This window comes from Ambystoma mexicanum, chromosome 8 (assembly GCF_040938575.1).
Source record: "Ambystoma mexicanum isolate Mex_15411 chromosome 8, UKY_AmexF1_1, whole genome shotgun sequence".
Classification (NCBI taxonomy): Eukaryota; Metazoa; Chordata; class Amphibia; order Caudata; family Ambystomatidae; genus Ambystoma; species Ambystoma mexicanum.
In genome coordinates this window covers 1175103957-1175126649 of record NC_090929.1, presented here as the reverse complement: position 1 = coordinate 1175126649, position 22693 = coordinate 1175103957, and positions in this window count along the sequence as shown.

Below are 22693 nucleotides of genomic sequence, written 5' to 3'. Positions count from 1 at the left end.
ATTTGAAAAGGATCAGCTGAGTGGAGTTGGAACCATGATTTAAAACAATTATGGACATCACCGCAGACTTGGATTCTCCTGAGACACTGGTGACCACCTGCAACACAGAGTGGCCACTTTGAAATCAAAGTCGGTCCGAAATATGATATGTCAACAGTCCTGGTTTACTCCAGCTATGCCACACCTTTAAAAAAAATAAAAGACAGCCAGAATGAGCTTAGGTCAAAAAGCCAGCATTTGAGAACAAGGCACATTGGAAAAAGAAAAAAACAAAACCCACATTTACGACCAAAAATAAATGTTTACAACAAAAATGAGTCGGCAGGAGATAACAGTAAAAAGCTCTTTGAGATCTACCAATATCTTGAGAAACCTATATCGCCAACCCAACCCTTTAATCCATCTAATCATGACTGTCGTCAAGTAAAATCTGCCTTTGCAAATAAAATCTTTTCTGCCCGCGACAGAATTTCTATCTCTTTGAATAACAACACTCAACATGACACCCAGATATTGGGAAATTACAAAAATGTTCTTTTTTTCTTCAAACCAATAACTGAAGTAGAAACCCTGGCGTTTCTCAGCTCGATGTTCCTCATTATGACCTGTGCGGAGTGCGTTTAACGGCACTGGTAATGGTGCTGGCACCGTTAAATGCATTCCACACTATTACGAGCTTCCCTTGCGGGACACGATGTGGACGTCTGGTTTTACCAGACGTCCAGAGCGGATCCCGTGAGGGGACCAGGGAGCTAACAACGGGCCGGTCGTAATCGGCCCGTTGTTAGCTCCCGCAACCATTCCCATTGAGCCCTATGGGGGCTCAAATGGGAATGGGGAAGGTCCGGGCCCGGGTTCCCTGAAGGAGGAATTACCGGGACCTCCAAACTCGGAATGGCCTGGTAATTGCCCATTCAGGGAACCCGGACCTGATTTTGGAGGCAGCCATGCCCTTATTAAGGGTCATAATGAGGCCCTATGTGTCCCAAGTCATGCCTTATTGAGATTCTCCCTGCTAAACTCATCTCACCCTGGGTTTTTTCACCTTTCTTGACACATTTCATTAACACCTCTTTTTCGATTTAATTTGTAACCATAACGTACCATTAACAACGTTTTTTCACTGATTTGTCAAGATATGCCTGCTGCAAGCCCTCATTTGCCTGAACAATATGCCTGTGTGACAGAATTCCACCTAAAAGAGTGTTAAGGCCTTAGTTGTTTGTTTTATTTTCATAAAAATAAAATGATGTAAGTAATTCTGTTTCTGAAAGGAAGGCCTGCTTATCAGACCTCCATTTCATAAACTCCTCATGCCAAACGCATAGTACAAATGTGTCTTTTCTGTAACCACTCTCTTGACATCTACAGCTCAGCTCTGCAGTGGCACAGAGCACTATCCAGCGTCACTTGTGCATCCCCGACAATGTGGTGCACAAAGTTCCTGTGGGCACAGGTGGCTTTTTAATCATCTGCACTTCTGTTCTAAATTATAATTATCTTATGCTTTAGGTAATCTGATGGCATAAACATATTTAAATGTAAGCTTTCTCTTGTTATGTCATGGTGACTGCGAATAACACATACAATCATACAGTTATAGCAATCTGATGCCACACTGATGTCAGCTCTGAGGTCAGGGATCTATGACAAGAGTGACCTATATTGGTGTCAGGCCTGGCTGCCTCAATAGCTGCTATTTGAGACCATGGCCAAGATGCTGCTTCTTTACATTTGTCACGTGTGTACCTCTTGTCTTAAGTGTTGCGTGAATCCCCCTCCTCCTCCCCTGAACTGCTGGTTACTGCTGAAGTCTTCTTCAAGCTCCTTCTATTTTTTTGTGCCGATATGGCCTGCCTTGGAGAGGAAGCCACAGTGAAAGCCAAAGAGCAGCTACCTCCGGACCCCCTCCCGAGACATGCCCGGTAAGGGGAAAAAGTCTGAGGCACAAAAAACCCCTTGGTAACAAGTCCAGTGCTTCTACAACTCTTGCTGACTCTGGGTGCCTGAAGGATCAGAAGACTGATGATGGCAATATTGTCTCAGAGGGAAGTGGGCTCCAATATGTAGAAGCTTCTTGTAGTCAGTGAACAGAAAAGGAAAACGCAGAAGACTCAGAGCTGGTAAGAAATATGGATGGATCGGAAGCAGAAAGAAGAGAGGAGAGGAGAATGAGAGAAGCGCCAGAGTACGCGGAAGGGTTGCAAGGGGCCGCAGCACCGGAAAGGAAGGTGAATAATAACAGCTGACAGGAGGAGGAGAGAAATGGTGAAATGAACCAAGAAGAGAGAGCGCGAAGGCACAGGTAAGAATGGAATCTAGAACAAGTGGAAAGAAGGAGCGCAGATCCATGGAGGGTGGACAGTACAGCAGAAAGTACAGATGGAAAGAGAAAAGGCTGGCTGGGGCGGAAAGCCACCAGCCGAAGAAATCGAGAAAGCAGCGCGGACACAAAAAGGCCAAAACACTGGGCAAACAAAAGGCAGAGAGGAATAGCAAAACTAAAGAGGAATACTAGTGCAACAAACCCAAAGACCACAAGGCAACGAAGTGGGGTTGCAATGCGCCGACCGCCGGATCTCAATGGTAGTTATGGTTCACGGAGGCAGCCATTGCAAAAAAACACTAGACCGGCACCAGCCCCAACGAAAGAATGTGGTGGAACAGCTAATGGCGGCCAACGATTCCAAAGGTGCCAGCTACCACGGTATATGACAGTATGCCCCCCTCTCGGTCCAGACCCCAACGGCTTCCAGGGATACACTTGATGGAACCTATAGACCAGCTTGGGGGCATGTACAAAAGATCTGGGCTCCCAGGAATCATCCGAGGAGGGGTAACCCTTCCAATGAACTTGGTACTCCAACCGCCCTTTCCTATAACGTGAATCCAGAATCGAAGAGACTTTGTGTTACTCTGGATCCACCATGAAGGGGGGATGAGGGTTCCTGACAGGTGTCATAGATTTCTCAGTTTCCACCTTTTTGAGAAGGGATGAGTGAAAGACAGGATGGATGCGGCTAAAACCTCTGGGTAGTTTGAGATGGTAAGACACCGGGTTGATTTTAGAGATAATCTCATAGGGACTCAGATAACGAGGGAAAAGCTTAGAAGGTCCAACCCAGCGAGGTAATTAACGGGTAGACAACCACACCCTGGAACCCACATTCCATTCCGGATCTGGACGATGATGGCGATCCGCTTGGACCTTGCATCAGGTGTATGTCTTAACGATGAAAAAAAAAAGAGCTTTTAATCATTGGTTCCACCAGCAAACTAAACAAACTCTCCCACATGTACAAATCCATCACCATTGATGGTATTAAAATCAATGTAGCCAAGGAAGTTAAAACCTTAGGCTTCTATTTAGACTCAGCTCTTCACCTCAACAAGCAAGTAAATGCCACAGATTTAGCAACAAGTTAAACTTGCAAACTAATCCATGCATGTAAACCATTTCTGTCCACTGACAGCTGCACCACTATTGCACGTGCAGTAATCCTATCGCAACTAGACTACTGCAATGCACTTTACCTAGGCACTAGTAAACACTACATTAATAAACTCCAAACCCTTCAAAACAATGCCCCTAGAACAGCATTTGACATTCCCAAAGGACAGCACATGTCTGACGAAAGGAGATGCGCCAAATGGTTGGCCATCAACAAAATAATCAAACTTAAAACTCTGAACATTACACACAACTGTCTCAATAACAAAGCACCGGCATACCTCATAGAGAAATTCACTAAGCATACATCTGAACGTCCCATTAGAAAGGCTCAAGCCAACATTATCAGAATCCCTAACTTCAATCTGAAAAGAACTGGAGGCTCAAGCTTCCCAGTACGGGCAGCTCAACTATGGAACTCTATCCCGGATTACCTAAGAGTCACACCCTCCCTCCACTCCTTCACAACCAATGTTAAACTCTGGCTACACACCAATGACTGCTGAAGTATAACCCCTGACTGATCGCTTTCTACCCACCAAGACACCTGTGTCGAGCTTAACACACCTATGTTAATTCTCTTCTCTGTATACTTCTGCTAACCCCATATGTTGCTGAGAACTGCAAATGTAAACCATATATATGGAACCGTAACCTTACCTGTGATGCACATGTACATACCAATGTTAACACTCGTCTCTGCATACTACTGTTATTGCTGCTTTAAGCTGCTAATGTAAATATAAATATAACCCTAAATGTAACCGTTACCTCGACTATAAATGTAATATATTTATGTAACTGTAGCCTAAGAATTCATAAGCCCCCAGTTGCCTAACGGCCCGGTGCGCTCTACAAATAAATAATAAACAAACAATAAACACCTCTGGGCGGTTTCATGGGCAACCTTTATGTTTGCCAGAGTAGATTCTATAGTGGGTAGGTTTGTTGGTTGAGATGTATAGGAGTGATGCTTTGTGGATGTTGCCCGTAAGTACAGAAAAAAGGACTCATGCCTATGGTTCCCCCCCTACCGTTGTGAACAAATTGTAGGTTAGGCTTTCTCTGTGGCCGTGACTCAATTGTGGAACAACCTGCCTCCTAAAATTAGGGCTATCTCCAACCACGTAGCCTTTAAAAAATCTGTGAAGTACTTGCTATTCTAACTCTGCCTTGGCCTTATTGGTTCCTCCCTCTTCTTCTTAGCACCAAGATACCTTTGGTGAAAGCGCGCTTTAAAAGTTCACATGACATAACATAACATAACATGGCTGTATGAATGGAATTATTGTAAGCAAACTCTGCAGTGGGAAGCAGAGACACCCAGTTGTCTTGATGGCGGTTGATGTAACATCTCAAAAACTGCTCTAGTGATGCATTTGAACGTTCAGTCTGTCCATTGGTCTCGGGGTGAAAACCATTTGACATAGCTCTCTCAATGCCTAGGCGATTGCAGAGGGCAACCCAAAACCGGGAAGTATATTGGCTGACTCTATCTGAGATAATCTTGTCTGGCAAGCCGTGCAAACGGAATATATCCCAGAGGAAGGTGTCCACCATCTGGGAGGCAGAAGGAACCCTTGGTAGGGGGGAGAAATGAGCCAGTTTAGAAAATGAGTAAATAGTCACCATTATACAAGAAAGGCCTTGACACGTAGGAAGGTCCACAATGAAATCAGTGATAATTAAAGACCATTGTCTAGAAGGTAAAGGGGTCTGTTCCAAGAGTATGATGGCTCGTTGATGGGTATATTTTGTTTGTGCACATACCGGGCAGGCCTTACAATACTTCTTGACTTCAGTAGCTAAGGAAGGCCAATAGAATGAACGATTTATCAATTCTGTGGTACCTATTATTCCACAATGTTCTGCTGTCCAGTGATCATGGCTCCAATAGATAACCTGTTGTTGAAGCAGCCTAGTAGGTACATATAACATTTGGTTGACAAACAACAGCCCGTCTCTTTCTTCCACTGGGTATGGTATTACTCTTGGTGATAAACTGCTATATTGCATTGTGGCTGTCCTTACGTCCTGCATTAAAGACAAATTGCTGCCACTACTCTGTTGCGAGGAAACATGGGCACTGGTTGTTGATTTGTAATGAGATCCAAGGAATCCTTACGGTAGAGGGCATTGACCAACCCAAACGACATTACCCGATATTCGAATAAGCTGAATGGTGTTCTAAATGCTGTTTTCCATTCATCCCCACTTCGTATGCAAAGCAGATGGTACGCACGTCTAATATCGAGCTTAGAAAAAACGGAAGCCTCCTGTACTGCCTCTAAGATGTCAGAAATCAATGGCAAAGGATACCTGTCCCTAAATGGTAAATCAGTGGATCCCTCTTGGGAATAGAAAAGAGGGACGCCCCTGCCTTATATCTTGATGGTTTTATCAGGCCATCTTCAAGGTGAGCATCAGCTAATCTCTTAACGCCTTCTTCTCGAGCAGGGACAAGACAAACATTTGACCAAAAGGCACCAGGGCATCGGGTATTAGATCAATGGCACAATCCTCGGGTCGATGTGGCTGCAAGTCAAGAATAGTCTTGTTGTCAAAAACCTCTTGCTATTCTTTAAGTTCTGATGGAATACAAAAAACTAATTTAGTTTCACTAGCGATGGCAGGCATGACCTGGATAGCTTCTTTTACTGTTTCTTGGAGACAGTTCTGGTGGCAATAGATGGAGTGGAGCCCCATAACGTTCTTTGACCAGTCTATGGTGGGGTTATGCAGTCTGAGCCAAGACATTGCCGGAATTATGGGAAAATGAGCTGCCCTTATGATACCGAAGGTCAGTCTCTCGGTATGTTGCATCACCTTAGCTAGAAGTGGTTCTGTGGTGTGAGTGATTGGTCCAGAGGTGAGGTCCATCTACTCCCTCTTTTTTGGTCTGCATTTTGCCGTCAGCGACGGATACCAACCTTATCCACCCAGACAGTGTCCATGAAATTACCCGCTGCCCCACAATCGATTAGAGCAAGGGTTTTGATGGGCTGTTCTTCTGAGAGGATTCAAAACTTGAGGTTGGAGAGACAGAGAGAGACACATAGGGACTTCCAGTACTTCCTCGGTTTCCCGTCCCTAAGAGGTCCAAGGTCGGTTGTTTCTTGATCTTCTAGGAGGTACTTCAGGACAGTTCCAGTGTAAGTCCTTGATGGAGTAACAGTACATACAAAGGCCAGTTTCTCAGCTATGTCTGCGTTCCTCCGGGGTCAACGGAGCTCGAGCAGTACCAACCTGCATTGGTTCTTCTTTAGTCTGACGAATAGTTGTAGGAGGAGGGGGAAACGAGGTCTGAGATGAAAACCCAGGCATCTTAGTCTTTCTTCTTTCAGTTTTTCATTCTCCTAAACAATACTCGATCTGAAGGACTGCAGTAATCAGATCAGAAAAGGTTGTGGGATGAGGAGTTCAGGCTAGCTCGTTCTTCAGTTCCTCCTTTAAGCCTCAGCGGAAAATCACATATTGTGCCTCTTCAAGCCAGCCAGCTTCGGCAGCTAAACATTTGAATTTGGGGATATAGACGAGTAAATCCCCAGTTCCTTGATGAACAGCCAGAAGCTCTTCACATGCCCTGATTGTGGTCTCTGGACATTCAAATGCTTGTTTAAGCTGTGTGAGGAACACATCATAGTCCTGGAGGATTGGATCATTTCCTGTGACTAACGGTGTGGCCCAGGCCAGGGCATTTCCAGTCATTTTTGATACCATAAAGCCTACTTGAGAGTGTTCCGATGCATAGGCATGAGGCCTGAAGACGAAGTGAATTGTGCAGGCCTCAATGAATTCTTCGAGACGTTTGGGTGCACCATCGAATTTGCCAGAAGAGAGTGCCGTGGGGGGGTAGATCTATGGAAGGGTTCTCGTGTCCCATTATTAGCTGTTGTAGGACTACATTTTCCGTCTTCAAATTTTGGACTTCTAGGTTCAGTCCTTGCACAGCTGCCACCAATTCTTGGACTTGTTCTGGGGTGGCCATGGCTATATTTTGGCATTGCAATCTGTCACGTGTGTACCTCTTGTCTTTAGTGTTCCGTGAATCCCCCTCCTCCTCACCTGAATTGCTGGCTACTGCTGAAGTCTTCTTCAAGCTCCTTTATTTTGTGCAGATATGGCCTGCCAAGAGAGGAAGCCACAGTGGAAGCCAAAGAGCAGCTACCTCCGGACCCCCTCCCGAGACATGCCCGGTAAGGGGAAAAAGCCTGGGGCACAAAAAACCCCTTGGTATCAAGTCCAGTGCTTCCACAATTCCAGCTCACTCTGGGTGTCTGAAGGCTCAGAAGACTAATGATCGCAATATTGTCTCAGAGGGAAGTGGGCTCCATTATGCAGAAGCATCTTGTAGTCGGTGAACAGAAAAGGAAAATGCGGAAGACTCAGAACTGGTAAGAAATATGGCTCGGAAGCAGAAAGAAGAGAGGAGAGGAGAATGAGAGAAGCACCAGAGTATGCAGAAGGTCTGCAAGGCGCCAGAGCACCAGAAAGGAAGTTCAAATAATAAAAGCTGACAGGAGGAGTAGAGAAATGGAGAAAAGAACCAAGAAGGGAGAGCGCGAAGGCACAGCTAAGAATGGAATTTAGAACAAGCAGAAAGAAGGAGCGTAGATCCGCGAAGGACAGACAGTACAGAGGAAAGCACAGATGGAAAGAGAAAAGGCTGGCTGGAGCGGAAAGCTGCCAGCCGAAGAAATAGCGAAAGCAGCACAGACACAAAAAGGCCAAAACACTGGGCAAACAAAAAGCAGAGAGGAATAGCAAAACTAACAAGGAATACTAGCACAACAAACCCAAAGACTGCAAGGCAACAAAGTGGGGATGCAATGCGCCGACCGCCGGAACTCAATGGTAGTTATGGTTCACAGCAGCGGCCATTCCAAAAAACACTAGACCCGCACAAGTGCCCATGAAAGAACGTGGTGGAACAACTAATGGCAGCCGAGCCGTCAACGATTCCAAAGGCGCCAGCTAACATGGTGCATGACAACATCCCTCCTTAGGGAACGGGAACCACCGTCAAGACATCTCCAAGAAACCAGTGCTTCACAGGCAGCACTGACATCTAACACCAGGGTACTGACCATTTGATTCGCTTTGAAGTCAGCAGATATGAGAAAAGGGCAGAGATACCATAGCCAGAGACGAGAGGTCAGTGGAGACATCTTGATTTCTGTAAGGGCTCTCTACCTTTTCCTGTCCCTCCATTCTTGCAGACAAGGTACTCATGGTGTGCTGTCATATGGCAAAGGGCACTTGTTACAACAATGCAAACCACCAATGCACATCAGAGAGCCTTGTATTCCGAAGACGGAATCAGTGGAATGAAGAAACCCACTAAAACCAAAGGGCATCATGAGGCAAGTGTAAAGTCACACAATGAGGAATCCATGTTCCACCAACAAAATCAGTGACTCTAGCATTATTATTATTATTATTATTATTATTATTATTATTATTATTATTATTATTATTATTATTATTATTATTATTATTATTATCATTATTATCATTATTATTATTATTATTATTGATTGAGCACAGACCCAGCTTCAGAAAGAAATGGAGCACTTTACCGAGGGGGAGGAACACAATGCGGAAAGCAGAGAAAAAAAGATCAGAGAGCTAACATAGGAGGGTGGGCAATTGACAGAATGGCAGAATGGGGGAAGACAGTGGGGATCAGATCACTGAGTCACAGGTAGTGTGGGGAGTGCAGGGTGTGTGGACCTAGGTGTTAAGAAGGAGCCACTCCTTGAAGAGGAAGGTCTTGAGCTCTTTCCTAAACTTTAGAAATGATGGTCCAAGTCTGATGTTGACAGGGAGGAGGACCCCTACTTCCGCTGATTGGCATAGGTCCAGACCATGTCCACATCCAGAAGAATTAAAAGTTTAAATTCTTGAAAAATCTGGACACCTACCCCCATTTTACACATAGGAACCCAAGGAAGACCTGATGGAAATTGGACTTCTCAACATTGTAGAAGACCCCATCCTAGAGGAAGAGGCCTGGGAAAGCGAGATAGAGGAACAACAGAAGCCTAAATACCTCACAAACGTGTTTCTGCAGGAGGGTGATGGTCTGGATCCAGGATAATGGACGCTGTGCACTACTGGTGAAACAGACTATAAGTATCATCTTCACATCTTGTTGCAAGGTCTCCTGCCCAAATACCTACTCAGCTTGGGGAGCAAGATAACCACTGCCTTACAGGATAGCGTCATAATGGAAGAATTACACCTTGGATCCATGTCTCAGATTATCTGTGTACCTGGGGAAATTGATCTACTGCTGGATGTTACTATAAGTATGCTACAAAAAGAAGAGCAACAAGTGCCTGCAGTCGGCCGTTGAGACTGAATGCGTTGGACCACTTTTGGATACTTGTGGGTATACATGCCTGTTGCATGAATCTTGCTACCTGGAGACATAAACCTCACAATAAAATCTCACACATGTGCAAGATGCAATCAAAGTGTGACAAGTGCCTGCTATTGGCAGTTGAGACTGAGCGTGTTGGACCACTGTCGGATACTCTTGGATATACAAGCCTGTTGCTGTTATCTTGCCATCTGGAGTTGGAGACTTCACTATAAAATCTCGCACATGCATGAAGGGCGTGCAAAGTGTGACAAGTGTCTGCAGTCGGCAGTCATCTTTGCTGACATGGGAAGTGACTCCTTCATTGAAATCCTTGCTGGACGCACTGCCACCCTCTGGTTTATAATCTCCAAAACCACCCGGGTGATGCCTCACCCTCCCTCGAGCCAGCAACTTCACTGAAATGTATGAATGTGGAAAGAAATGCCAAGCGGAAAAGAACATCCTTTTTTGGTGCTACAGAGAGCTGTTGTGGGAAAGAAAGTGGGCGTTCTGGTATACAACCTGCTGAGGATGTAGCAAAGAGCTCAGCAGTTTCCATCATAGAAAATAATTATTTGTTGGATTTATGCCTAATTCTCCAAAATGGTGTCCCTAAAGTGAAGGAGTCAGCTATTGCCAATAAGAAAACACAGGCTCATTCTCATTGTTTGGATATGGCAACAAGGACTCCACATAATTCATATAGTGATTTGAGTCACAGTCCAGTATCAACCCTGTACGCCATCATAGCTTGACACTACCATGTTTCCTATGTCTCTGTCACCTAGGGTATCATTGTATAAATGCCAATGTACTGTAAATATTACCACACAATATAAAGCAGTACACTACATAAGTCTGGTATCGCAAAATATAAAAAAAAACAATATGTTGTTTTAGCTAATATTGAAAGCTTATTACAAACAATTGTGGATGTATTGAGTCGACAAGAAGTCTTGACTAGGGGCTGTGATAATCCGGAGTTCATCAGTGAGGCAATTATCATTCATCCTGGGGACGTAGACATGGGCTTATCTGTAGAGACTATGGGTGTAGGGCATGAGGAGTTGTGTGAGACAGGCACAGAAGCTCTGGTTAGAGATGGAGCTGAAGAGGATGCCTTCAATGAGGATGGTTTGCAATTGCGTGACATTGGTACTTCAGTAATATCAATAGCTTCTTCTAACCCAAAAACAACTATATTGGTAAAACCCAGAAAGGGAAAAAGTAAATGTCTCAGCAAATGAAAGCAACCAGGCAAAGAGTAATCAAGAAGCCGAGACATAAAGTGCATATTCAACCAATACACCACTTTCTCGTGTCAGTTGAGGAAAATGTGTTGCTGACTTCGATTAGTAAGACTGGCATGGGGAGATGTAAAAAGAAGAAACAACATAAAATAAGAAATCATAAACAGGGCAGCAATATTGACGGATAGTTAATACAATCTAAACTTAACAAACCTCCAATTGATCAAAGCAACATGTTGCAGCCAAGGAAAGACAGTTCTAAAATTTTGCAGATAAGTTTCACTATTGAACCAGAAGTGGGGAATTACTTTCTCTCCTCCTCTCTACTGAATAAAAAATTAGTGAAGGTAGGTACTCCCAAACCCTCGCAAATAACCTCCAGTAGAATGTGATGTAAAATGGAAAACAGATCTGTCAGGTGCCTCTACAATGTACTACTAATGACAACAATATTAACTGTTTTGCAATTTAGGAAATGATTGACTTTGTAGAGGAGGAAGCCGTTAATAGACATTGGGCCTCATTACGGGTCGGGCGGTAACCCTGCAGGTGGTACGAGCGGGTTGCCGCTGGATCCGTAAGAAATTACTGTTGCCTGATTTCACAGTGCCACCGGGCTATTCCAAGTCTAGCGGCCAGGAAGTCAGCTGCCAGTAATTTTGTTAATCCCCATACCAGAACAATATGCAGATTTGAAGATAACATGTTCCAGGAATGGTAGACAATTAAAGGTCCTGAATCCTAATGTAGAGAGAGACAACTTACATTCATTTACTGTGGGTTTGGTAAATTCTGGCACTTATACAGAAGATAATTAATTCCTGATATAGGAAAAATGCAAAGAATGGATGCAGATACTATCATGGAACACAAGATGGTCTAAACATGTAGCTTGTTCCCTGACCTCACAGATCTTTGCAGATGTAGACATTTTCCTTTTACAGGAAACCTAGCCAAGAACTTAATTTCACTTAGATGGATATAGTACTGTTATCAATGGTGCCAAAAAGGGTAATAGAGGTCGGCCGATGGGGGGATTCATTATTGGCATAAGGAATAACATAATGTTTAAAAAATTAAAAAAATCTGGTGATGCCCCCTATGTGGCGGCCGCTATTATCCAACTTGGTATAGGGAAATGTGTCCTGGCAATTCATGTTTATAACCCTCCTTGTGGTGCTCATATGCGTGACATTTTAATGGTGATTTTTGAAATACTTACTGTTGATAGAAACAAAAAAATGATAATCATAATTTGTGGGGATTTCAATGTCCATTGTGGCCGTCCGTATGATAACAAACATTACAAACATTTACTAATGACTATACCTGAAGACGGCTGCATATAATCAAGGGTGACAGCTTAGGTGCAATGTTGTTGGATTTTATGGCAGGTTTGGGGATTATTATGGCAAACAGTCGAGCCAATGTCTAGACTGCCCCTCTCCCAACTTCGCACATGGGCCATAAACAAGCTACCTTATACTGTGTGTTCGTGGATATTTCCAATTGGGTGAATGTGGCCAAAATTACTATAAATCCCACTAAGGAAAATGATCACAATATTATAAAACTGACTATGGGCACCCCGTTTAACTCCCAAAGATGTGCATGAAAAGGTACCCACACAACAAATAAGTAAGCGACTCTCTTTTATTGGTCCAACCGGAACATCAGGGAATTCCATCCTAATTTGAGAATTATTGGCTCTGCTGGATATAGCTTTATTCCTGGGTCTGTAGAAGAACTTGACGGTGGATCAATGCTACTGATGAAGAACTGGGGGAAGCAAACCCTGGATAAGACATACTATTCAGGGTGTGATACCTATGACGCTTTAATCGTAGAGAGATAGCGCCATCTTAGACAGGCCATCCAAATGGCCACCAGAAATAATTCTGTAACAGGAGAAGAAAAATATTTACAAATGGGGACTGTCAAAAATCTGTATACAAATTGGCTATAAGAGCATAAGATGTCTGATAGAAATAAAAAATGGCAGACTATGCTTAGAATATTAGCCAATAAGGATTCTAAAAAGTTCTGTCCTTTGGTAAACCAGAACACAGGTAGCACTAACTATACCCTGATACAATATGTGCCAGGTGAGAAATGGGAGATCTATGTTACCAAAACTACTATGTTACAAATAAATCCCCTGTTAGGACCTAAAGACAAATATGACCTCAGTAACTATGATGTTCAAGGTGTGTACATGCTGATAAAAAAAGCTCGAAAGAAATCGGGTGCCCTGGGACCTGCTGGTCTCACTAACGTTATATTTAAAGATTGCCCTAACACATGGTATAAGATTGTGTAACATGACTTTCTATGCATTGATAATTCCAACATGACCCCCCTCAGCTGAAGGCAGTCATTGTCAATCACAGCTAGCAGGATTTTCTCTAGGCCCTGTTTTAAAAACCATCAGCTTTGGCCATGCTGGATGTCTCCAGTATAGTCTTTGTTACTATTCTTTTAGGGACTTTCAGGGAATGGGTCAGAGATAAGGGTATCGTACATGTCACTGCTTGACTGTTCATAATATGTTGATTCCGTGGACCATTGCTCACTGTGATAAGGTGGGGAGGGACCTTCCTGTGTATTGTTTATAGTAGAGCATTTGACTTCGTCATCCAGACTAAATTGTGGCCAAAAATGCAGAATTGGGATGTCGACAAGGGACTTCTTAATATGCTTTGTCAGTTCCATACAGATACAGCTGTTCATGACCGCTTGGAAGGCACAAGTGTATTTACAAGACTAATACAATCCAATAGAAGATTAAAGCAGGGGTGTGTGTTGGCCCCCCTGATTTTTAACCTCTATTTTGCAGACCTCACTGACGTCTTCATTAGGTGTAGAAAACTTCTACCTAAATTGAGCATGGAACGTCTTCCTATATTGTCTTATGCAGATGATATAATCATAATCTTTATTTCACTTCAAATGTGCACTTGGGAAAGTAATATTACACAGGTTTACACTCACTCTTAGGGCCCAAGAGGCGTTTTTTTCATTATTTTCATTTATTTCTCACGCCAATTTGCTGTTACGTATATGGCATCATAATGATGACGATTCAGTCTTCACAATACATTTCTCTTTTCTACGCAAGCTCAGAAGCCGTTTTCAGCTCTGACGCCACTGCATAGTTGTTTGTTTACTTCTTTTCTGATGCCGCCACGCATGCTCGCGTATGGCGTCAGACCTATGACGGTACTTTTTCCTCGGGCACACGTGCACACTATCCCTTGCTGTTGCGCATGCATCCTATTACGCCTTAGGGTATTTAAGAGAGACTGCCATAGGAGCAACAAATCCTCCTCCGGCAGGATGCGCTCCGCCATGGCTCCTGTATGAACTGGTCTCTTGACAATTTGTAAGTACTCAATGATCCCTTTTCATGACTTTTGGCCGTAGAACGGGGTTTCGCTATAGAAACTCATACTCTGTTTTATACTCTGTTTCCACAGCTAGACGTTGATAGGAGATCCTTTTTGCAAACTTTTTTACTTTCCGGTGGACCCCATCTTTTGGTGGATGTAAGTTGGGAACTTCTTACTTTTAATTACTTTTAATTATTTACTCACCTTGTAGCACTTCCCTCTGACTTCAATTATTATTGCCTGTTACGAATTAGGTATTGGTCCACTACCAGAAATTTTGGCCTATTGTGATACTTTGATGAATATTGGAACTTCTTAGTCTCCATCTTTATCTTGACATCCACACATTGTGGTAAGTGATGTTCTTTTTACTCTTACTGACTAAACTGATGGTAATCTTTTGACAATAATCTCTCTCTCCCATACCTTGTTGGGTTACAGTGAATGTGATGAATTACTGACTAAACTGATTGCGATCTTTTGACAATAATATCTCTCTCCCAGACCTAGTTGGGTCACAGTGAATGTGATGAATGCCTTAAATAGCTACTATGCTCCTTTGAGTTGCGAGCTCAATGTTGCTCACTGGTTCTAATGTTGAAATTAGACCACTAGGAGTGGTCAAAATTGAATAATTACTATGTGCATCCTGGTTGATTTACTTAAGTAGGGCAGACTCCCGCTCATTAGGAGAATTTATAAACGTATTCTTCTCCTCTCAAAAAAGTGACTGTATTTGTTATGAAATTTTATGCTTCCCCTCTTGAAAAGTGGTTGCATCTGTTATGAAATATCTTCATAATTATCAAATTGTAGCTATAAATGATATACTAAGATGTGTTTCTTTCTATTTTAATTTTTTAGAAATTTGAAGAATTGTTGTATTGCACCTGAAGAAGAGTTTTACTCGAAACGCGTTGGGTTTTTATGTGTAATAAAATACTATGTTTTTCCAAAAAAAGAAAAGATTGCTTTGTTTATAGTGAACTCACTCATTGAACTGTTTCTTATTGATTAAACTATACTAAATGAATTATATGAACTTCGTTCTATACTACCACATTTTTGTTCTGATTATTCAGATACTAGATAGTGTGCAGGGGACGGGAGTTCCTAATTTTCTTGTTAGGAACAACCATTTCTTGTTCGTGTCTTTGCCCCCGCACCTCAAAAATTCCACATTTCATCCTCTAAAATGCTAAAAATACCTCTCTAGGTACTTACCAGAAAAGCAGTAATATGGGTGTGCCCTGGTGTTTTTCCGTTTTGATACCAAGGGAGAGGACAGTATGTTGTCTTTGCTTAGATGAAAGCAAAATAGAAACTTTAAGACATATCCATATTCCCATGCCTTGCAAAGGAACGCTTTCAACGTATTGGCCCTTTTGTACATAATATTCAAACATTGAAAATCAAAGATGTGTGCTTGGTTCCACTATACAACTAATAATTGCTATTATGAGTCTATGGGAGTTATGAAGCTCTTTACTCAACAGATTAAAGAGCTGTATTGAAATTAAGTTTGCAGGCTATGTATATATTGCTTTTAGCATTGAATTAAGCCTTACATTATGGTATATTTATCATATTGATGAATTTGTTTATGTTCTTCTTGTTTATTGATGACTGCATCTATTGTACTTAATACTGTCGTGAAAAGTATATATATATATAAAACAAGCGTCGAGATTTGCGCGAAACGCGTTAACGCCCGAAAACGCGCACTCTTTTGCACTATGGGAGTGCCATATTTTGATGGCCTGTAATTTTAACTTTTAAATTTTGCTTGCCGAGTTGTAAGGATCCAAATAAAGAAAACTTTTTTCTACCAAACGACATTTTGGAATCCGTATGCTTTATTTATCAAAACGACTGTGAAGACTGCCACTCACTTTGCCTGATGTAAATCAGTGCCCCAAAGATATATATATATATATATATATATATATATATATAGTAACACGTTACAATAATAAATAAAAATAAAGTAACAAGAAGTGACAATGGCAATGATAGCGATGTCTGAGCGACCAGAGGAAGCTCCACTGGGCACATATTATCTTGTCTGTTATTTGATCTTTGTCTCCGGGAAATACAAAGATTGAGAAGCCCTTTCGGTTGGGGTGTTGAGACAGTTAGTAGTAGCTTTGTATGTATTAAGATGACTGAAAACCCTCCCCGGCATTATGACAGGGGGAATTTGTCTAGAGAACAAGTTGGAGACAACCAGTGAGAGAACGGTGGGGTTAAAGCTGAGGGCAGGAAACAGGAAGGTGTGGGATTTTCTGGGGAGGCAAAAGAAGGAGGAGGTTGCAGACCAACATACCAGGAAGGAGGAGGAAGGACTGTGAACAGGAGTTTGGAGGCAATTTTCAGAAATGTTCAGGTATTGGTTGATGAACGTGGTACTGCATTGTGCGTGTGCATGTTAAGTTTGTGAGTGAGAGTAGAAGTGGAGAGTAGGGAGTGAGTCAAAGTGACTGCAAGTGAAAGGCATAGGAATGATTAGAAAGTGGGGGAGTAGTAGTGGACCTGGGGGAGTAGTAGATGGAGGTGGGTGGGTAGTCGTGGAGAGAAGTGGGGAGTGTGGTAGTGGAGAGGATAAGGGAGAATACTGGTGGATTGCATAGATGGGTGTCATTTTGAAGTAGTGGAGCTGTGGAGTGGGGAGAGTATCATGGAAGAGAGTAGGATCCAGTAACATGGGAGGGTGGAACTAGGTGATAGAGTGAGAGATAGACATCAAAGTGGCAGAGGTAGAAGACATCGGAAGAAGGAGGAGAGAAGGTGTGAGAGAGAGGGAAGTAGCTGGGTGAAGGGAGAGTGACTGAGAGATTTAGGGAAAGGGACACCATGGTGTGGAAGGAGGAAGATATACCGGGGTTGGGGCTTGAATGCACAACCCCACAACTCCTCAGAACTAAACCAAAAGCAGAATATGGCAAATCTAGAAATTCCCATAAGGTGGTTCAATAGTTAAGGCAATTTCCTTTAGGTCCTCACCACCAGAGACATAGAAATTAGACGGTAGGGGTAAATAATCAATGAATCCTTGGGAGGAGGGATGGCCCTTAGGGCCCCATTTGAGGAAATCAATGAAACCCCTTGAAGTTCTTTTAGGGTTAGTGTGTTATTGAGGCGCTCTGTGACACCAGTCTCGCATTGGCCATCTTGCTGTTCCTCCTCTGTCATACCATACACTGTGCATGTGACAAATAGGATTTTGCTCCAGCTGAGTACAAGAATGAGTAGGGGTAATATGGCACACAAAACATATAGAAAATACTGTCCAAAAACCCACTCCTAAGGAACAACATAGAAGATGTGACGGACTGGAGAAAGTAGCACTCTGGGCTGGGTGGTAGGTAATTCACTAACCAAAAAAAGGATATCCTTGATGAAAACAGAAGCGATCATGACATACCCTGTCTCTAGGGTCCAAGTGAACCGAGGGGGCACTTCAGGGTCAATAGTTCTTCGATCCAATGTCAAACGTAGATGCCAGGGGATCATGCTCAGTTCAGTCTCGTTGGATCATGTAGGCCCAAGCAGCAAGCAGATGTTGAGAAGGGCAAGTAAATGTGGGTGTTCTGTGCAGTAAAAGTGTGGCTCTCAAGGATGCAGGTATGCACAGTCCCAGGAATGCTTCACAGTTGGCCACGCTGAGTCAGATTTTAGCCATCTGGAGGGGTTAATGAGTAATCCAGTCAGCGGGCGAAGGCTGTTGAAGTGGGGATCTTAGGTGTGTCGAAGTGCAATCAATGAGATGGCAGTTCAAGAGCTAGCGGGTAGAGCTGTGGCTGTAACCCCCGGTAAGAGTTGGCACGTGAATCTCCAGTGATTGTGGCCTAGCAGCTGACAAACATTAGCTTGGACACGATGCATTGTTGGCCTGGTTCAAAGTGTAAGGAAGTTCAAAGTGATGGAGGAGCGCAGCAACCAGCACTGGAAATGTCCTTCTTGTTCCAGGTGTGGTGAACGTGAAGTGACCGGTTCAGTGCAGAAAAACATGAAGCTTCGGCAGGTCTGGCACTCTGGTTGCTGTGAGTCCCACTCAGGGGGATTCAAGGATATGATGGTTCTGTTCATGGTCTGCTCCCCCAGCTCAGGTGATTCCAGTTGTAACGCCCACCTGGTTCCCACGGGGGCGCTGATCTAGTCTGGACTACTGCAGCCTCTTCTAGCGTGATGCACAGGACCCGGAACACCGATTGGACAGGACCTCCAAATCGTGCTTCCTTGGCCCGTAGGAATATCCTTCTGCAGATGAGAAAGGGGATTAACAGTCTGCAGAATGGTGTGCTAGCTCCCCCCTTCCCCCCTCCATTCCTCTCTATTCCTCCAAACCCGGTTTAAGCTCACTTTATGGTTTGGAAGGTTGAACTCTCCATCCTGCTTCTGGTGCAGGGGCGCGCGTTCGTCCAGTTACTTCACTGGTTTTCAGAATGGCGCTGGCAAAATCCACTTGACTTTCCTGAGCGATGCGCCGTAAGTATGAAAGTTCAAAGTTCAAGTGAGGCCCCCTTTATGCTGTCTTTCTCACCTGTGATCTGTCCTTTATTTCAGGTGCAGAATGAAGGCGATGCGTCGAGGGGTTAACCTGCCGAGGTGAGTAGTAATGAGGGCGATCCCTCTAGATGTCCTTATCATTCCTCTGAAATGTCTCTAGTCCTTTCCCCATAGGGGCCGGGGTACGGTACCTGCCAACAGGGCGGCGCCGACCCAAAATGTGGAAGAAAAGCCGGTAAGTATTATGGCTGTTAATCAGGCTTTCCTTCTGTGTGTCCTTCTGCTCACCTTTTGTTTCTTCCTCTCTCCCCTAGGTGCAGAGATGTGGCGTCCAATGGTGACAGCCGCGATGGAGCCGGGAGATGTCTCGAGGACAGGACAGGTGAGTGAAGCGTGGCGCTGCAGCGAGCAACGCGATGCTTTTAAATTGAAGTCTTCCTTCAGGGATGCTGGCGAGAAGATTCCGGATGCAGGTAAGAAGCTTGAAATAATCCTTGGTTTTCACCTTTCTCTTCTCTTCCTTCCTTGCAGGTCTTCCAGGTTCAAGACGGGCGTGGCTGTAGTCCAGGAGCAGGAGCAGACACGGTGAGCGTTAAGCTGCAGGAAGCAGAACAACGCGAAGCATGAGCTGCTGTTTGGGCGTGGCTTAAATAGCCTCCAAAGAAGTCCCAGGTATGTATCGTTCCCCAACTAGGTATGTATCCTTCCCTGGCCACGCCCGAGTGAAAAAAATAGTCCCTATGAAAAAATAGTCCCTTTCAGGTCTCAGGGAGGCCTGAAGCGTGCAGCATGGTCTGCATCAGGTAAGTGCACAAAACACCTCCCTTTATGAGCCTGGCGCCTATGGCGCCAGGACTGATGTCCAACATGAGCCTGGCGGCAAAGGCGCCAGGACTGAGTCCAAAGAGTCCCTATAAGGGGCCGCTGGGCTTTTACCCAAGGGCATGATGCCTGCTTCCAGGGGTGCTGGGCCTGGCCTGATGCTCCGGGGGTAGGCATCATGACAGCACTCCCCCCCAAGGCCCCTCCCAAGGTCGTTCCTTCTGGAGGTTTTGGTTTGTTTGGGAAATTCCGATGGAACCTTTTTACCAGCCGAGGTGCATGTACGTGATCACTGGGTTCCCAAGACCTTTCCTGAGGCCCGTACCCTTTCCAATCAATTAGATGGAAAAGCTTTGATTTTAAGATTTTGGAATCCAAAATGTTCTTTACTTCGAATTCTGACTCTCCATCTATCAGGATTGGGTCTGGTGGCTTTATTAATCTGGTTCCTGGTTGTACTGGTTTCAAAAGTGACACATGAAAAACGGGGTGAATCCGCATGTTGGCTGGTAGATCGAGTTTGACTGCTACTGGGTTAATTATAGCTTTGATTGAGTAAGGGCCTAAATACCTTGGATTAAAAGTTTGAGGTCCCTTGAGCGATAATTGTTTGGTAGCCAACCATACTTGATCCCCAATGTGGTACGGAGGCATCTCCTTTCGATGTAGATCCGCATTCTTTTTGTATTTCTCTTTCGCATGTTGCAAATGTGCAGTTGCATCCTTGAAGGCTTCAGTTATCGTAGAATGCAAATGATCCACTGCGGGCATTTCAAGGCTCGAAGGTGAGTCCAAGTCTGAAGTACGAGGGTGATGTCCATATAGGGTAAAAAAGGGGCTTTGACCCGTTCCAGAGTGTATCGAGTTATTATAAGCATATTCAGCCACCCACAGAATATCCTTCCAATTACCCTCCGATTGGTGCAACATACATCGTAGAAATTGTTCAAGGGTCTGGTTCGTTCTCTCCGTCTGACCATCGGTCTGTGGGTGGTGGCTGGTCGAGAGTCTTACGTCGATGTGTGCCAGCTGACAACACTTTTTCCAAAAATGAGAAGTAAACTGGCTTCCCCGATCGGAGACTAGTATGGACGGGAATCCATGCAAACGGATGATATTCTCGAGGAATTCCTTGGCAAGAACAAAGGCTGAAGGTAATCCTTTCAATGGAATAAAGTGGGCCATTTTGGAAAATAAATCCACCATGACCAGAATAGTATTGTAACCATTACAAGAGGGCAGGTCTGTGATAAAATCTAGTGACAGGGTGTGCCAAGGTGCTGGTGGAATGTCTAAGGGCTGAAGAAGACCGGCGGGTCTTGTCTTTTGACCTTTGTTTTGGGCACAAACTCCACAGGACATCACGAAAGATTTAATATCCTTTCGCCAGGAAGGCCACCAGAATTGTCGTCTAACCTTTTCCTCAGTTTTGGCAATGCCAGGATGTCCTTCCATCAGGGTGTCATGATGACAGGGAATAACCAGTTCTTGCAATTCCTTTTCTGGCAAAAATAATAGTCCTTGGAAGTAAGGTAAGCCATCCTTGACTGAAAAGTTAGACCCCTTTTTGATCCAATCCTGCAAGGCTGAAGAGTCCAGGACTTGTTTTACTCGTGCTTGAATGTCTTCAAGGGTTTGTAAAGTGGTTATTCCCAAAATTCTTTGTTCAGGAATTATCGGCACAGGTTCTGAGTTTGTGTCTATTTCTTCCATTCCAATTCGGGATAGAGCGTCCGCCTTACCATTCTTAGAACCGGGGCGGTAGGTGATTACAAAATCGAACTCAGCAAAGAACAAAGCCCATCGGAGCTGTCGAGACGATTGGGCCTTGGCAGTTTTTAAATATTGTACATTTCGGTGATCAGTGATCACGGTGATGGTATGCCGGGCGCCGAGGAGATAATGCCGCCAAGCCTTAAAGGCGGACTTAATGGCTAATAGTTCCTTATCGGTAATCGCATAATTTATCTCCGGCGGTGAGAACTTTCTGGACCAAAATGCTACGAGGTGCAGTTGGTTGGTTTCAGGGTCTCTCTGAGACAGGACAGCTCCCATGGCTAAGCTGGACGCGTCGGTTTCGACTATATATGGGAGATCAGGACGCGGGTGCTTCAAAATAGGTGCGGAAGTGAACTTAGCTTTCAACTCCTGAAAGGCCTGTTCGGCTTCCTCGGTCCATTCAAAACATTTATTTTTTCGCAAGAGTGCAGTGATGGGTTGCACCACACGTGAAAACTCCGGGATAAACCTGCGATAAAAGTTGGCAAAATCAAGCATGCTTTGGACACCTTTCACTGAACTAGGTGATGGCCATTTGAGGATGGCATCCACTTTACGTGAATCCATTCGGACCCCTTTAGGTGTCAGGATGAATCCGAGAAACTCAACCTCGGTGGTGTGGAAAACACATTTTTCCAGCTTGGCAAACAGTTTGTGCTGGCGCAGTTTCTCTAGGACGGCCCTGACATGTTTTCTGTGATCAGATTCCGAAGAGGAGTACACAAGAATGTCATCGATATATACGATATCACAGACATCGATGAGTTCCCAGAGGACATCATTCATGAAGAATTGGAAGGCAGCAGGCGCGTTGCACAACCCGAAAGGCATCACCTGGTATTCGAATAGTCCATATTTTGTACGGAAGGCCGTTTTCCATTCGTCGCCTTCTTTTACTCGTACCGGATGATAAGCCCCCCGGAGATCTAACTTGGTGTATACGCAAGCGTCCTTCACCTGGTCAAGGAGTTCAGGGATCAGAGGCAGAGGGTAACAATTCTTAACAGTTATCTGGTTCAATGCGCGGTAATCGATACAAGTCCTAAGGTCGCCCTCTTTTTTAGGCATGAAGAACAAAGCTGAAGATGCCGGGGACTTTGACAGGCGAATGAAACCATTGGCGAGG